The sequence below is a fragment of the Mixophyes fleayi genome, chromosome 7, assembly GCF_038048845.1.
Source record: "Mixophyes fleayi isolate aMixFle1 chromosome 7, aMixFle1.hap1, whole genome shotgun sequence".
NCBI lineage: Eukaryota > Metazoa > Chordata > Amphibia > Anura > Limnodynastidae > Mixophyes > Mixophyes fleayi.
Window position 1 is genome coordinate 5,481,757 of NC_134408.1, and position 16,261 is coordinate 5,498,017.

A 16,261-nucleotide genomic window follows, 5' to 3' on the forward strand; every position below is an offset into this window, starting at 1 on the left:
AGCAATCTTTCCAGAAGTTACAGATGGAATGATACGGTACATGGAAAAATAGTGCTCTTTTTATACAGATTCTGACACATGTTGGCAGGAGGTAACCCAGCCCCCTGATCCTCGCTGGCACCAAAACATCTCAGATTTTACATTGAATATTTCCCATCAGGATGTGATATTTTCTCTACACTTGGAGTTAGTGCAATTTTAAGCTTTAACAAAATGTACATCACTTTCCTAAATGAATTGCTGGTTGCATAATCTATGTAGTTCGTCTATCTTTTTAACAAGACAGGATGATAAGTAACAACCTCCTCCTGGGCATTCAGGCTAAATAATGTGTTTGTCACTTCTGAGATGAAAAGACTTACTTAGAATTTCCTGCCTTATAAAAATAAATTTCTACAATAAATTATATTTACATAATCCAGCCACAAAGAGGCTGGGTGAGTTGCACTGGATTATGATGTCCTGACCCAGTACCACACTCTGGGCCTGAGTCATTAAAGAAAGTAAAGAAAAAAAAAGGAGTAACTTTGCACCTTGACAAAACCATGTTCCATTGGAGGGGGAAGTAAATTTAAAATGTGGTGACAGATTTATAGTTAGCGTAGGACATGTCCTAGATCTACTTTACATTTCAGTGTAAAAAAAAACCTATCAAGTATTTGTGTGCTACATGAAAAAGCAGCCAGTATTTTCCTTATGTGCAAAACAATAGACTGATTTGCACACCTTGTATTGTAACATGGTTTGTCCAGGAGAAAATGTACTCCTTTTTTTGCCTTACTTTCCTTAATGACTCAGGCCCTCTGAGTCTGACACAGAGGAACAGAAATTGCTCCCTCACCCTGCTTGTTCCATGCATTCTAGCCCTGATTACGGTAAGAAAAACAAAATGGATTTAACTTTTCTTCTCCACATGGTTTATTTGAGTCCCCATTTTCTACAGTGTAAGTTCAGTAAAGTTCTGGTCTCCACATTACTCCTGAGAGTAATGGGATATAAACATTATTTTTCTGGGAATGAAAGTTTATACTTAAATGGAAGCAAATGAGGATTTTGTAGCGATCCTTAAAAGCATTAATTTTATCTATTGTGTTTCATCAAACCACTGATTTTTCATAGTTTATTTTTATTTCTTTAGTGCCAGGGAAATTGGAAATTGCTACATTGAAGAAATTAAAAAATTTCTGGAGGAATGTGTACGATTCACAGGTAAACTAAATTCCTAGTAAATACTCTGTGTATAGTAATTGAGGTGAAACCCATGAAAATGTTACAAAATTACTTGGGGCGCAATTATCTACAGAAAGAGTCATGTCTCTGATTTCCTGAGATTCTATGGGTTTGCATTGCAATAATAAAATTAAATAATATATTCCTGTGTTGTGTATTATAATGTTTGCCAGGTAATACGCTTCTTATACAGTATTTTTGAGTAAAACAAGGATCTTTCCACACCTTAAAAAATATTTACTTGAAATGTAATATCTAATATGAAAGCAGATGTTTGTGACTTCTGGGCTCAGCAATGTGTATATAACACTCCCTCCACATAGCAGCCACCATTCTGTGTTGGGAAGTGGGTGGGGGAAGATCCAGAGTCTGGAGCTCTCTGAGTATTCACTAATGCAACTGCAAACAACTTTAAATAATAATATTTGTAATTAGGGAATAGTAATTATTTTAATAGGACTCACAGCCCTATAGACTTGGAAATTGTAGATCACAGATGGATCCATCTTTCTGCCAGCAGGGTACAGGAGAGGGGTGTACTGCTACTGTACAATGAAAGCAATAGTGGACCTGTAGTTAATAGCTACTGAAGAGCAGTGAACTGCTGCTATGACCTTTATATAAGTGCTGGACAACGTGGGATCAGACAAGGCGATATAAGTTATACAAGGCGATATAAGCCATAGAAAAGATACACTGTACACAAGTGAATTAATACATTGTATCAGGTGACAATAGAGCATTGAATCTTTGTGGTATTAGTTGGAGTAATATAAAAAACTTTCTCAGTTAATCTCATGAGGAGACAACAGGGCAAAAGAAGTTGTCGCATTATAGAATAGGTAGCAAATTTGAAAGGAAAATTCTAATTAATCTGCTATTGATGTATTAATTATAATTATATGAAATATAGGCAATGTACTTCAGTCACTGACATGTCTCCACCAGTGAAGATTATTTTAGGAAATGAGTGAGATTATCTCGTGGAGGCAGTGACCTGTCCACTTGTGTGATTACGTTAGTGCGGACAGTAACCTTTATATTGTTGAAAAATCTGTGGGCAGTGAAATGTAATGGAAGTTATTCTGGTGATTAACCTGTGTGATAGATTATAGTCATTTATAAGGGCTTATTTCACATAACATGCTCTCTTATTGACATATTGAATCATTTTTCTCTTCTTCAGAGGTTGCCCCCATCGTTGTCATCACCAACAAAGTCGGTAGAGATTACTTTAATACTGAGAAACAGTTCAAATGTATAGGGGCTGAGACTGTGATAGCATTAGAGAACTACACCAACGAGAACCATATAAAAACTCTGGGAAAAACCACAGACGTCCTGATGTTTATTAACAGTGCCCTAAAAAGTGTAAAATTCTACATGGAACAGATAAAAGATCCGAAGAGAGAGCGTTTAGAGCGGAGGATATTTCTGCTGGAATATATACACAACTCTGAACTGAGAAAAGTGGAAGAAAAACTTAAATGGGATCACAAGAGGCAGGAGAAGGAGAAGCAGGGGAGATGCGTGTTTCTTTAAATTTTGGCTATTTTCTTACAGATGTCAGAGGTGAACAGGTGCAGATGTTGTCACTTGACAATTATCAATTAAAGGTGTTTTCCATTTTTCAGGGGTATTATTATCACAGTGGGAATAACTGTACATCAGTGGGAACCCTCCACCATTTACACAATGCTGATGTCCCCTTCACTCATTTCTACCAATAATGCTGCAGTAGAGGTGGGATTTGCTGTACATCATATATCATCTGTATCTTACAGAGAGAGATCCTGCAGCTTTACTGGATGCAGGAAAGTCTGGATGACTGCTGCACTGCCCAACAGTAGGGGTTTCAGGGAAGGGGTTCTGCCATAACATGTACACAGTTGATAATTTAATTTATAAAAAACATAATTGGGCTCAATTTTTGGAGTGTTATTTTGTTAGACTAAGTATTATTTAAATACCTTTTTGTAAAGACTTGTGATACATCAAATCTGCTGGATCCTAAAATTGCTGACTCAAAGCCTGGTCTGTATATACTATATATACATCACATAATACACATGATGTGTACCAGAAGCATAACATGGTATGGACAGGTCCCATAGCATGGACACTGAATGCCCAAATGTGACATCATGGTACAATATTGCACATGCTTAGAATGTGCGTGTGGGAGGTGGATAATTTGTATACAGAGAACAAGCAGACAGAGGTGGTCTCCTCTGAGGTCTCTTCAGTTCTTTATGCTTCTACTCTCTTCCCATCCTCCTACCTTCTTAGCAATAGTTTGCAAAGTTTATGTTTCTAGATGCAAGATGTAAACACTGGCGCTCAACACAGTATTATATATTTAGTAGTATAGTTCAAACCCACATAACCACCTCTTCCACGTGAGGAGGCTGCCTTCCTACAAAACTCTGGCTGGTAAGGCCGGAAATGGAAATAAATAGGTGCAACTTGAGGATGGCGCACTGGTGATGTTAAGCAGACTTATGCTAAACAAGCCTATCAGGCTATCAGGACAATAAATTTGATAGGCTGTGTTTATGTGCTGAAAATTTCATGAGAGCAACTCAAGCTGTGCAAAGATTTGCACCGCCCACCACCGACAAAGAGCCCTCCTCCAAACTCAAAGACTTCAGTTTGTCAGGGTTCTTCAAGACAAGAGTCTGAGTAACTGATAGCACAAGAGGGGTAAAGCAAACACCCCTGCTGATTTCATGGACTTGTAGTTTGATTGCGGTGTTTGTATGGGGACGGCTGTCCGAGACCAAGAAGTACTGCATGCTGCACTTGGTGGTTTAATGGTCCCTGACACACGAGACGGAGCTGTGATTCCCTTTTGGAGACCTTGATACAGATAAGCTGGTTTTATATTTCCTTTCGGTACGCTTCCATCTACTATATTTGGTGAACTGTATTACTCTGCATATCTATCTCTGTCCCTTGGCTGCTATATATTGGAGAACTTGTGGGCTGTGTTGTATTGGTCCAGCCAGCTCCGTTTGAGCAGTAACTGCATATGCATATTGTGTCATTGGACTTAATTCTCTATACACGAGAGTCTGACATGGTTATCTATTCTGTCTAGCATTTGGATTTAAGAACTGGTTTTATTACTCATGTTGTTGGATACTAACCCAGAGACCTGCATCTGATCCTCCTGCTCATCTAACTGTTCCCACCTTGTTTAGCATAAGTCTGCTTAACATCACCAGTCCGCCATCCTCAAGTTGCACCTATAAGTTTATGTTTCTATTCAAATTATAGAAAGTAATTCTGTGTATGGGAGGGGTTTGTGGATAGAGAGGGGTAACACAGGAGGAGAGGGAGACAGATAATGAAGGAGTTACTTGCCGATAGTATAGAGGAGTGGACTTATTTGGTTGCACTATGCTCAAAACATCAAATCCACCTTAACTAGTAAAGCTGCAGAGATGTACAAGGTTTTCCTCCTTGATTACAATTATATAGGTTTTGGCAAATATCTGCGCTCATACCAGAAAGCTCAAACAGTAAAGCAGATGTATTCAGATGTCAATGTATAGAGGAACCTCTAATTAAACAAGGGTGAAATGATACTTGGCTGAAATGTATGAATGGTGGTTTTGTTTGCAATGATCAAGTACCCACTGATATATTTACACAAATAATGCCCAGTAGATGATTCACAGTATAACTACAGAAACAACTGTGAATAGGATTAAGCACCAATCAGTTCTATGTAAATAATATATAATATATGTCCAAAAAAACTATCAAATAATACCAATATGATTTGAATGAGACCTAATTTGATTGTAAATGTGGATAAGAAAGTACTGTAACATCCAGAGCTGGGTCTGCATGAAAATGTTTTTCAAAAAGTCCTGCATACGTCTCTGGTGATGGATAAAAGTTCAAATCACAGGTTACAGAGTGGATCTAGATAAATTGTCCCCTGTGTATGACTTTTAGGTGAAGAAGGGGGGTCCAAATAATTAAATGGAGATATTTTGTTCAATGAAAATGAGGAGTCCACAGTAGTACCATTCATACATTTCAACGAACTATCATTTGACCCTTCTTTAATTAGAAGTTCCTCTATACCAGTGGTTCCCAAACGTTTGCAGCTCGCGGCACCCTTAGAGTCTCCATAATTTTTTCAAGGCACCCCTCCAAAATAATTACTGAGCAGTCCCGCTTTATAAGTAGTCAAAAAAACGTAATAGGTATTTAGTTCAGGACCGAAATACTTATTTAGTTGTATGCAAAAATAATACACATAAATCCAAGGGAAAAGAATATTTTTATATATTTTTTCAATTATATTTCTGTCAAAGAATAATTTACAGCTAACACACACTGTGCCCCCTGCATCCACACGCTCTGTGCCCCCTCTGCATCTGCACTGTGCCCCCTCTGCATCCTCTCTGTAACCCCTCTGCATCCTCGCTGTGCCCCCTCTGCATCCTCTCTGTAACCCCTCTGCATCCTCTCTGTAACCCCTCTGCATCCTCGCTGTGCCCCCTCTGCATTCCGTCGTGGCCGGGAAGAGAAAAAAAAACAAAGAAAAAAAACTTACCAATCCGGCGGCGCTCGGGACCCAGCATCCCTGTCCCTGAATATGTCAGGCATCTGGCCCCAACTGGCTAAGTACTGCTCCCAGTCCATACTGTGATGTGTCAGTTTGCACAATAAAGTCCTTGTTATAATTGGGCGCCAACAGTACTGAAGCACGAGCAAAGGCTTCCTTTATTGACTGAAATGCCAGCTCACAAGCGGGTGTCCAGTCAACTACTTTGGGAAGTTTCTTCTTAGTGAGTTCTGTCAGGGGCTTCGCTACAGTGCTAAAGTCTGGGCCGAAACGCCTGTAGTAACTTGAGGTCCCTAAGAAGGCTAGTACTTGTCTTTGGGTTGTGGGCCAGGGCCAGTCTCAGATTGCCTTTACCTTAGCTTGTTCTGGCTTAACCCTACCTCCCCCCCACACGATGACCCAGGTACTGCACCTGTGACATCCCCATTTCACACTTGTCTGCTCTGATGGTCAGTCCTGCCCACTGATTTTTCTCCTACATTTGCAACACATTTTTCAGATGGATTTACTGAAAATGGCAATGTCATCTAAGTACGCCTGAGCAAAGCCTTTAAACCCTTCGTTAATCAACCACATGCTGGAAGGTGGCTGGCACATTCTTCATCCCAAATGGCATGGACTTAAACTCGAACAGGCCAAATGGGGGGATGAATGCCGACCGTTCCTGAGCCACAGGTGCCAGTGGTATCTGTCAATCCCCTTGCTCAAGTCAAAGGTGGAAATATTATTTGCTCCAGCTAACTCATCTAAGAGAGTGTCAATTCAGGACAGGGGATAGGCATCAGACAAGGTCACCTCATTCAACCGACAGTAGTCTATGCAAAACCGCTTTGTCTTGTCCTTCTTGGGAACCAATACAACGGAGGACGCCCACGGACTGTGTGATGGCTGGATCACCCATAGCGCAAGCATTTCTAGTGCCTCCTTGTATATACTTTCCTTGGCCTCTAGTGAGACCCTATAAGCAGGTTGCCTAACTGGCCTATGCTCACCAGTGTCCACATGGTGCATCACCAAGGATGTCCGACAGCACATCGTACTGAACTGAGTCGCAAAGGGCCACAGAACTGATTCAAGCTGCAGGTAGTGGGTCACATCCTGGTTCCTCAGTTGATAAACAGCAAACCGCTGCTACCGACTCCACACGCTCGTGGTATGCCTTCAACATATTTACATGGTAGGTCCATTGCCGCCTACTGTCACTATCACCACAGAAGTGATGTCACTCAGGCGTTTTGAGACTATGTGCAGTCCAGCCCAGGCATCCAGGAGCTTGTTCTGGCACGTGGGTATCAGAACAAGGACCTTCTGACCTACCTCAAACACTCTGGCATGCACGCTCTAATCATACCAAGTCTTCTGTTTTGCCTGCACTTCCGCTAGGTTAGCCTACGCTAGCCTCACGAGATTCTCTAACTGATCTCTGAGCTTCAACGCATATTCCAACACAGAGACACCCTGGGTGGATAGCTCCCCTTCCCAAGACTTCTGGAACACGTCAAGAGGTCCACGACTCTGCGGCCATATAGTAGTTCAAAGGGGGATAAACCGGCAGACTCCTGCGGCACCTCCCGACAATGCACGTAGCATTCCCAGTCCCCCCCCTCCGAAGCTACAAATGCCTGTAGCATGTGATTAAGAGTGCCATTGAACTGCTCGCAGAGTTCGTTAGTCTGGGAATGGTAGGGGTAGAACGGAATTTCCGCACTCCGCATTTTTCTCAGAATGGAACAGTGTCTGTGAACTGTCCCTTGATCGGTTAGGATCTTATTAGGGAACCCTATTCTGCTAAATACTCCTAGCAGCGCGTCTGCTACCTTTTCCGCAGTTATGCAGGATAGAGCTACAGCCTCTGGTTACCGGGTAGCGTGGTCCACCGGGGTGAGGATGTACCTCTTCCCCGATCTACTGGGTACAGGCAGGGGACCTACTATGTCCACAGCCAGTCACTGAAATGTTTCCCTAATTATTGTCAAGAACCTGAGGGGAGCACGAGCACTGGGGCGCCCGAGATTCTGACACACATCACAGGACTTACGGTAGGCCCGGACGTCATCGGACATTCCTGGCCAGAAAAAGTTCTGTGTCAGGTGCTTCAGTGTTCGGTCTCTTCCTGTAACAATCCTGACCAGGTTTTGTTACTTTCCCTGTCTGTTCTGTTTTTCTGTGCATCACATGACTCACCCTCAGGGCGGGGCACTCTAACCTGCTCTATTTAAACTCAGCACTGACATCTGATCACTGTCAGTGCAACTTGTTGCTAGCCTGATTCCTTGGACTCCTGTGTATCCTGACCCTGTGTCTTTCCTGTGCATGAGATTCAGTTCTCTACTTAGTGCTGGAGCACTTCTAATGGGACTGCCCTGTTGCAAGTATCACCTTGTGCATATTGCAAGACTTATTCCTAATCCTTCTATGTACAATGGGAACCCCAAGTCATGTAGAGGATTCATGAATCAGTGCGCAATTCACTTTGAATTATTGCCAAGAAACTTTCCTACGGATAGGGCAAAAATTGCCAACATTTTGTCCCTTCTTTCTGGTCAAGCCCTGGCCTGGGCCTCACCCCTATGGGAGAAGAATGACCCCTTGCTGCAAAATTATACAGAATTTCTGACAACCTTCAAAAAAATCTTTGATGAACCTGGTCAGCTTTCCAGTGCAGCTACAGGAATTCTTAATTTACGCCAAGGCTCTCATTCTGTGGGACAATATGCTATCTTATTTAGGACAATGGCCTCCGAGCTGTGCTGGAATGACGAAGCGCTGGTGGCCACGTTCTGGCAAGGCCTATCTGATCAAATAAAAGACGTGTTGGCTTCCCGTGACCTCCCATTTTCCTTGGATGATCTGATCTCGTTGTGTGTCAAAATAGATCTTCGATTCAAGGAGAGGGTTCAAGAAAAGGAACAGATTCAGTGTCCTAATCATCGCCCTGTTTTCCAGAACTTAGGGGCCTCTAAGCCCCCAAAAGAACCCATGCAAGTGGGTAGGTCCCGCCTCTCTCCAAGTGAGAGAGAGAGATTTAAAAATAATCTGTGCCTCTATTGTGGAGGGAAGGCCCATCGCATCAGTAGTTCTCCTACGCGTCCAGGAAAATGCTCAGACCAAACAGAGCAAATGGGAACCCTATTAGGTCTGTTTGATGTTTCCCTCAACAGTTCTCATCACAAAGAGAACCTCTTGTTGTCTGTTTTTCTGTTTTTTGGGAATCTATTCCGCTGGATGCCTTTCTGGATTCTGGTGCAGCAGGTAATTTTATTGCCGCCACTGTGGTTGAGAAACATAATATTCTTACTACACCACTGGAACGTCCTGTACGCCTCACAGCCATCAATGGCAGTAATATTCCAGGAGGCTTCATTCAGTTCCGGACGGTTCCCCTCACCATTCAGATTGGAATCCTGCACCAGGAAAAAATATCCTTCCTAGTTCTTCCAAAGACCATCAATTCCCTTGTGTTAGGTCTGCCATGGTTACGTCTCCACTCCCCAACTCTGGACTGGCATACTGCTCAAATTTTGTCCTGGGGATCACAGTGTCAGTCTCACTGTCTGAAGAAAGTAGTACCTCTTCATCTAACCACTGCATTGTCATTACCATATTTATCTCCTCAATACCAACAGTATGCAGACGTCTTCTGTGAAAAGGAGGCAACCAAGCTTCCCCCTCATCGCATTTGGGATTGTGGAATCGAGCTTCTTCCTGACAAACCTATTCCTCGTGGTCGTGTATATCCCCTTTCTCTTCCTGAGACCCAGGCAATGTCTACATATATTCAAGAAAACCTACAAAAAGGTTTTATCCGGAAGTCCCCCTCTCCAGCTGGCGCTGGATTCTTTTTCGTTAAAAAGAAGGATGGCGGCCTCCGGCCATGCATTGACTTTCGAGGACTTAATGCTATTACTGTTAAGAATAGGTATCCGTTACCCCTCATATCCGAGCTGTTCAACCGCATTAAAGGCGCTACTGTGTTCACCAAATTAGATTTACGAGGGGCCTACAAGCCTACAATCTTGTTCGTATTAAAGCAGGTGACGAATGGAAAACAGCATTTAACACACACGATGGGCACTTTGAATATCTTGTAATGCCCTTTGGGCTTTGTAATGCTCCAGCTGTATTCCAAACCCTCATAAATTATATTTTCCAAGACCTTCTCTATCAATTCATCATCATCTACCTGAACGATATGCTGATATTTTCTCGAGACCTCCCTTCACATAGGGAGCATGTAGGTCAAGTCCTGACTCATCTGAGAGAACACAACCTCTTCTGTAAACTTGAAAAGTGCCTTTTTGAGCAGCCTCAGATTCCTTTCTTAGGCTACATCCTCTCGGGCACAGCCCTTCAAATGGACCCAGCGAAACTAAGAGCAATTGTGGATTGGCCCTTGCCCACCGGGTTGAAAGCTATCCAATGCTTCCTTGGCTTCGCCAATTACTACAGACAATTTATCAAGGGGTATTCTACCATCATTGCCCCCATTACTGCTCTTACCAAGAAATCAGCCAATCCCAAGCTTTGGTCCCCCGAGGCCATCTCTGCCTTTGAGCATCTAAAGTCAGCCTTCTCTTCTGCTCCTATTCTTCAGCAACCTGATTGCCAACGTCCCTTCTTCTTGGAGGTAGATGCATCTTCTGTGAGCACTGGTGCAGTTTTGTCTCAACAAGATGCTTCTAGGAAACTACATCCATGTGGGTTTTTCTCTCGCAAATTCCTCCCAGCAGAAAAGAATTATGGTATAGGAGATCAAGAATTATTGGCTATTAAATTAGCCCTGTCTGAATGGCGACATCTGTTGGAAGGGGCCTTGTTTCCTATTACAATATATACCGACCATAAGAACCTAATTTATCTCCGTTCGGCTCGATGTCTGAATCCGCGTCAAGCCAGATGGTCCTTGTTCTTTTCAAGATTTGATATTAGACTTACCTTCCGTCCAGGATCAAAAAATAAAAAAGCAGATGCACTTTCTAGGTCCTTTCATTCCGAAGACCAGGATTCTCCCGTGGACATTCATCCCATCTTTGACCCTAGTTGTGTCTTGGCTCTTACTCCTGTGCATAAATCTACTTGCCCTCCAGGCAGGACCTTCATATTACCACATCTGCGTCTCAAGTTGTTATGCTGGGCCCATTTATCTCGCTTCTCGGGTCATGCGGAAGTCAAGAAGACTGGAGAACTCCTGACCTGGTACTATTGGTGGCCATCCCTTCTGAAAGATGTAAAATCATTTGTTTCTGCCTGCTCTAAATGTGCACAACATAAGATTCCTCGGCATAGACCCTTCGGTCCTCTTATTCCTCTACCTGTTCCTGAAGTACCCTGGTCTCAAGTATCTATGGACTTTATTACCGATCTGCCTCCCTCCAAAGCTCATACAGTTATCTGGGTGGTGACAGACCGTTTTTCGAGAGCAGCTCATTTCATTCCTCTCAAAGGACTCCCTTCTTCTGCATTGTTGGCAGAACTTTTCATCAAAGAAATATTTTGCCTACACGGCTGTCCACTCCATATCGTGTCAGACCGTGGTTCACAGTTTGTTTCAAGGTTCTGGAGATCCTTTTGTTTACAATTAGGCATTAAATTGGACTTTTCATCGGCATACCATCCTCAGTCTAATGGCCTGACCGAACTGACTAACCAAGAGCTCGAAAAATTCCTACGAATGTATGTGTCTGCTCACAAAGCGGATTGGCTGGAACTCCTCCCATGGGCTGAGTTCGCCCATAACAATCATTTCCATGAAGCTGTTGGTAATTCACCGTTTTTTGTCATGTATGGATGTCATCCCAGACCACCTACCTTTTCTCAAACTCCTATCTCCTCAGTTCCTGCAGTAGATTCCATGCTATGCAAGTTTTCCCTCATTTGGACAAAAACCAAAAGTAATTTGGAGAATTCTGCTGCACGGGCCAAAATTTTTTTCGATAAGAAAAGGTGTCCTGCACCTCCACTTCTTCCAGGGGATAAGGTCTGGTTATCCACAAAAAATATCCGTTTAAAAGTTCCTAGTATGAAACTAGCACCCAAGTTTATCGGTCCCTACCGAATCTCTAAGATAATTAATCTAGCAGCTTTCAGATTGGAACTTCCATCCTCACTACGAATTCCCAATGTGTTTCATGTCTCTCTGTTAAAACCTGTGGTACAAAATCAATTTTCAAGAGTCACAGCTTCTCCGCCTCCGGCTACTTCTCAGGATCAAACTGAATATGAGATTAAACAACTATTGGACTCTCGTAGATCCAGAGGATCAATGCAATTCCTGGTCGATTGGAAGGGCTATGGGCCTGAGGAACGTTCTTGGGTTAAAGCTTCAGACATTCATGCTTCTCGTTTACTCAAACAGTTTCCTAAAAAAATATCGTAGGTGTCCGGAGTCCACCGCTAGGGAGGGGGGTACTGTAACAATCCTGACCAGCTTTTGTTACTTTCCCTGTCTGTTCTGTTTTTCTGTGCATCACAAGACTCACCCTCAGGGTGGGGCACTCTACCCTGCTCTATTTAAACTCAGCACTGACATCTGATCACTGTCAGTGCAACTTGTTGCTAGCCTGATTCCTTGGACTCCTGTGTATCCTGACCCTGTGTCTTTCCTGTGCATGAGATTCAGTTCTCTGCTTAGTGCTGGAGCACTTCTACTGGGACTCCCCTGCTGCAAGTACCACCTTGTGCATATTACAAGACTTTGTTTTCTCTCTATTGAGCCTCTACTGATTTACAGCCTGCTGCAAGTCTGTTCATATGCATATAACAAGACTGTTATTGTGTTTATCCTTGTCACGCTCTGCCGTGGCTATTGGACACCTGCATATTATCATCTGTGCTGTGAATAGACTGCTATTGTGTTTATCAACTTGTCACGCTCTGCCGTGGCTAATTGACATCTGCATATCATCATCTGCATATTTATATATATATATATATATATATATATATATATATATATATATATATATGTTTTATCAATCATTGAAGTATTGATGAACTACATTGTGTCTTGCCTCCTTTTTCTGAACCTAGTTGACTCAGCATCTGGTCATGTACAGGCATGCTCTGACTATCAGACCTGTAACTACCAGCACCATAACACTTCCCTGGTGTCCCACCATGAGGATTTCATGGGTAACTGACATGTGCGTGAAAGCACCGTAGTACCACCAGTTGAACTTGTGCCTGGACTGGTATATCCCCATCTACGTTCCTAGCTACACGGTACAATAACCCTTCATGCCAGGTCACACTCCCCACCGCCATCGCTGGAAGGCTGCCGCCAGCCTGGTGCCTCCAGTGAGGGATCAGAAAGCTGGGCTGCCCTGAACTCTTCCCTGAGGCCCTCACTGTTATCTAAATCAGGATGCACTGCAAGGAGGTCTATGTTGGGGTGACTAGGGTCAGTCAAAGTGGGGTCAGTCTAAGGGGGGTCACTGTGGTCAGCTATACTCACCACTGGAACTGGCACACTGCTAGGAACAGGAGCATTACCGGGCACCCCCACAAGATCAGGTTGGCAACAGACAACATCCTCTGCGTTGCTACGGGACGTAGTCTTTCCAGAGGCAAGGGGCTGGCTGTTTCCATAGCAGATGTGGTCTTTTCCTCTGGGCTGGCTGAAGCTGTGGTTGCAGGTGATGGCTGTTGTCTAGCAGCTGTGGTCTTTTCCTCTGGGCTGGATTGTGCAGGTGTAGATCCTGAAGACTGTAGTTTAGCAGCTTGGAAGCTTGGCTCCGGGTAATAGAGTTGAGAAATGTGGTCACAATTCCACCCCCAACATCATTGCTCAAGATCACATCAGTTGGGGGTCATCCATAATGGCAACATCTCGTAACTCCTGGCCATCTCCCCAGTCCAGATACACCCTTGCTGCAGGCACTTCCTTCTCCAGTCTATCTGCCATGGTAACTTTTGTAGTGCGACCCTGCAATAGTGCAGCAGGATCAATAAGATGGGGGCTGACAACAGTAATTGGGGCCCCTGAGTCTCTAAGTCCTTCACCCTGCAGGAGTCTCACTTGGACCGGCTGCAGGTTCCTCCACATGTTTTTGGGGGTCTTTTGGACAAACAGGTGACTCACTCCGCTGAGTCACCTTCAATCACACCACACTCCGGTGGGCTGGCAGGGGTGGAAACAGTCTCTAATGGCTCACCTTCAGCAATTAAGCAAGTCAGTCGGGCCCCAGGACTTGAATTAGTCTGGAGTGCTGGGGCTGTGGTACAGTCCATCCTTAAATGACCGGTTTTCCCGCAGATGTAGCACTTCTTCTCCTGCCTGGGCTCCGGTGGTCTCGGATAACTCCCAGGGACAGGACGGGTTGGTGGCTGGCGAATGGTACCTGAAGGGTTAGATACTTGCTTTTGGGGGTGAGTAGAAGAGGGGTGTCCCCCTTATTGTACAGTCCTTTGGGGTTGGCTGTTAATCTGGCGCTTCTGCCAGTGTGGCCTCACTGCCACATACTGATCCGCAAACTGGGCCGCTTTTTCCAGGGTTCCTGGGCTTTGGTCCAATACCCACTCCTTCACCTCCGATGCGCACCAGCGGTGACATTGCTCTCTGCAAATTAAGTCCACTAATTTTAACCAGGACATGGCATCAGATCAATTAATCCATCTTATTGTCTTAACTGCCGCAACCAGTTGTCAAATTCCTCATGGCTGATATGGGTGCTTTTAGTCAAGTCCCGAAACTTCTGCCGTTAGGTCTCCGGGGTAATAACTAGTTCCTGTTTTACATCGTCATAGTCTGCACAGTCCTTTGGGGCCAATCCACAATAAGCTTCCACTGCACTTCTTTGTAGCGTAGGAGCCAGATACTTTACCCATTCCTGTTTGAAATGTCTTGTAGCTTTCATGACCTGCCCAAACACCTGCAAATGTCCATCAATATCTCCAACAGTGTCATCAAATTTAGTAAAGTGAAGAGATCCCAATCTAGGCGCAGCAGATGACAGTTCACAGGCCTCTGAAGGTGGCGGTGCCCACCGAATGCCCCACAACTTGATGATAAGCAACCATTCCGCCTCAGTTGTTTTGTCTCCCAGGTACCCCAGCTGCTGCATTAATCCAGAAAAGTTACCCTCACCACACTGTTGAACTTACATCACTGGTTCACTCTGTGGGAGGGGACTGTTGATGGAAACAGGTGCTGTGTTCTGGGATGTTACTGCAGGTACCTCTAGGTTTCGAGTTAACATCTCCTCCTGGTCACTGTCGCAGTAATCTGCTGATCCATACAGCGCATCCCAGGCTCTCAGTGTCATTTTCATTTCGGTCCTTGTCGCTGTATAAGGAATTTCTAACTTCTTTGCAAAATATATATTCTAAAAAGTTTACTCAGTCACTGCTTGGTTGGCTTTTATAAGTATGATAAAGGCACCACACCAAAGAAAGGTGTGACGAGAAACCAAACCACTGAATGTCTATGTCATTACATGGACATGAGGTTCTAGTAACAGTTCTGTTACACTATGGGTAACTCTGAGGGGTAAATTAATCAAGCTGCGAGTTTCTCCCGGTTTGAAAAGTGGAGATGTTGCCTAAAGCAACCAATCAGATTCTAGTTATTATTTATTTAGTACATTCTACAAAATGACAGCTAGATTCTTATTGGTTGCTATAGGCAATACCTCTACTTTTCAAACCTGCTGGAATCTCGCAGCTTGATACATTTACCCATAAGAGTTAAATGGCTAGTAAGCTAGAAAATATATAGATAAACAACTGTAGAGTAAGCAAGTATGTGGTGTAATATAACAATGTATTTGAATGATATGATCATCTAGTTGTGTTTAATATTTACTTACTATTATACATTCCCAGATGGAACACATTCTGATTCATAGTCATGTGACGCTCATGGGTGGGACCTCTATCTGCAAAAGGATAAAGACTGAGATGACTGTTATAACATAAATTGCTGTATATGGACTGAAAAATAAAATGTTGAATAAATCATGTTAATTAGAGAAATCTGACTTGAACTACTAATTTAAACAATAAAGTGCAATGTACAGAACACAAGACTATAGAGCATGTACACATTGTATTTTTTCCCCCGCCCTCTTCATTGCATGGAACTCATGGTTATGAGAATAAAGTGGTTTCTTAGTTATACAACTCACCCATCAACCCCTCTTCTTTCTTACATAAATACACAAGTCACCCCTAAAGTCTTGTGGAACTGAGAGGGAACAGTGGTTATAAAACTTACAGATACATATTTGATACTGGATAGTGTCATGAAACATTGGTATCTAATCTCTTGATTATTCTTAAACAGAAATGTTTTAAAAAATCTCTTGTATAAGTTATTTACATATGATACATATCATCGTCATCATCATTATCAACAACATTTAATTATATAGCATCAGCATATTCTGCAGCACTTTACAATTGGGGACAAACACAGTAATTAAACAATACTGAGTAAGAAAGACAGAC

At 43.2% G+C, this 16,261-nt stretch overlaps 1 long non-coding RNA gene across 1 annotated transcript; it reads left to right on the top strand.

Annotated features, from left to right (window-relative positions):
- Window positions 1-1,165: 1,165 nt before the first annotated feature.
- On the top strand, window positions 1,166-15,838 carry LOC142098588 (uncharacterized). Its single transcript, XR_012678360.1, has 3 exons — window positions 1,166-1,209; window positions 2,417-2,802; window positions 15,638-15,838. It is a non-coding gene; the product is annotated as an uncharacterized LOC142098588 (long non-coding RNA).
- The last annotated feature ends 423 nt before the right edge of the window (window positions 15,839-16,261 follow it).